Source organism: Gavialis gangeticus, unplaced genomic scaffold (genome assembly GCF_001723915.1).
Source record: "Gavialis gangeticus isolate Ggan-Ray unplaced genomic scaffold, GavGan_comp1, whole genome shotgun sequence".
NCBI classification, from domain to species: Eukaryota; Metazoa; Chordata; order Crocodylia; family Gavialidae; genus Gavialis; species Gavialis gangeticus.
Genome location: NW_017728994.1, coordinates 39,929,920 through 39,932,434, shown reverse-complemented (window position 1 = coordinate 39,932,434; position 2,515 = coordinate 39,929,920).

Sequence of the window (2,515 nt, the reverse complement as noted above, 5' to 3'; positions counted from 1 at the left end):
ATGCTTTTACACTTCTCTCCACGTAAGGTTTTTATCTAGACTCTCACTGGAACTTGTCAGCTTCTATTCAATTTCCACTTAATCAGCGAAAAAAAGAGCTAGAAAGGCCCTCAACAGATTATCTAATCCAACTCTGTGCTCATCCATCCCAGACAGATGTTTAATGAACCTGCTGTAAAACCCTCCAGTGACAGAGATATCACAATCTCTCTAGGTAATATGTTCCACTGCTTAAATTCTTTCATACTGAAAAAGTTCTTCCTGTATCTAACCTCATACTGTCTTATTTAAATTTAAGATCCTTGCTTCTCATCCTGGTAGTTGACACGGGACAATTGGCAGACATCCTCAAACTCATAACCCTGTTTGCCAGCTGTGTACACTTTCCCCATGCTCCAAGGGTGACAAGTGGTGACTGTGACAGAGCCCTAGCACCTGCTAGTCTGCCTGTGATCCAGAAAAATTTGCCTACCTCCGCTTGCCAGAATCAGGCTTCAATACATTTAGGATAAATCCTGACCATGTGTCAAACTTTCTTTCACCATGATTGTACCTAAGACAAACCTCTCTTAACACCATGCCTGTTTTTATGATGTGGATATCTGGAAGAGGCTGCACAGAATTCTTTACCCTGATAAATGGAGTAGCACAAAACTTGTACCTCTGGCCACTTGATATCTGCAGCCACCTGGGCTGATGGCTGGCAAAATCTCAATGCAAGCTGATCTCTTTTGGTATTCATTTGAGTCTCAAGGCAAAATCTCCTTTGGTATTTATTTGAGTCTGCAATTAGGTAGGCAGACATCTGCTTTAAACAATTCCAGCTACCAGTTTTATCTACATTTCACAACTTTATACATTGTAAGGCCACCAGGATCTTCTAGTCTGGCTCTCTGCATATCCAATGTTATGAATGCCATGCACTGATTTCTGCACCTAACCTAAGAACAGCCAAATTGTCTTGTCCTTGTACTTTATCCTGACAAAGTACAGGTGGAGCTACTTCAAGATCAAGGATTATTTTATATGAATAAATTTTAAGTAAAACTGATTTAATTTCCTTAGTGGCAGGGAAAGAGGCTGATAGCTTCTACATGAAAACTGACTCTTTTTGCCATACTTAATTAACAGGCATATATTATTAAAGGCCAACATTTGTGGAATCCTTGTATATGCCATTATTAGCAGCTTTTGTTGCCTGTTCCTCTGTATGCCTCTACTACTCATGTCAAGTATGAGGTACAGGAAGTACATGTATGCAAAATCCTACTGTGATCACTTCCAATCCCCAATTAAGAATATATAGGTAGCAAAAATCCTAATGAAAAGCAGTCACTTCACATGCAGTGCTGCATGCGGAAACCTTAACCGTTTCCAAAGCAAATATGATGGCATATAACCAAGTCCATCTGAAGCCAACTCAAATGATATAAAGCTGTTTGCATACTTTGAGGAAACATTTTGTTATCTTTTATGATGTTCCCTTATCTGTAATTTATATACCTCACTCCCAGTGTATCTTGATCATCTCTGAAGAATCAGGAGAGCATCTTTGCAGACAGGGAAGTGGTATTTCTTCCCTAGCTTTAATCAAGAGCCTTCAGAAATGTTTATGTCCAGAAAAATCATTGGATGGTTTTGTTCCCTCTGCACTATAACCTTTTTACCTGACTTTTAGGAGTGCCTTGGTGTGAAGAGGCACATGCCACATATGGTCACTTAGCCAGTGGTTACCAGAAATATGTGCTGTGCCTCATCCCTATAGCATGCAAGGAAGAAGTCCAGCACACCACCGGCTCGGGTGGGGACCAATGACCACATTCAGCACTGTAACTAGACTCCTGGTGGCCCTGTGGTGAACTTGTAGTATCAGGCTCCCCTTCACCAGAGGTACTGATAATGATAATAATAATCATTGTTTTCACCATTTTCGGGCCCCCTTTCTGTCCAGGCCGCAGGCGGCCCCCCCTGCCCCCGCCCGGCCCACTGGTCCATGCCTGTGTCCAGCCCTGCCCACGCTCCTGTATGCCGTGTCAGGGCTGAGGGTGGTCGTATTTACAGTTGTACGAGGACGGCTGGAGAGGGCAGGAGGCCGGACTCGGTGAGCTCCCGCGGTCCCTTCCGGCCCTGCTTCTCTAGGACTCGAGTGGTGTAAAAGCAGCCCTGCTCAGCCGGGACCTGTTTGTGAGGCAGCTCCGGGGACCCCCCCTGTCAGGTCCCGCCATGAAGACAGCGCGGGCCCCCAACCGCCGCCGTGCGAGCGCCCCAGGGCAGAACGGGAAGCCCGGGGCGGGGCCGGCTCGTGGCACCCCTCAGGCGCGCGGGCGGGAGCGGCAGCACCGGGCGGGCAGCTCGGGACTGGCTCCCTCGCCCGCCCTCCCCCGACGGCGTCACCTGCGGCACCTCGGGCGGCGCAGCCACCGCCCGCGGGGAGTTACAGCCCCGCCGCCACTTCCTCGTTGCGCGGCCGGCGCCTCACGGACACGCGGGGCGCGCAGGCGGCCGCTATGCGCAG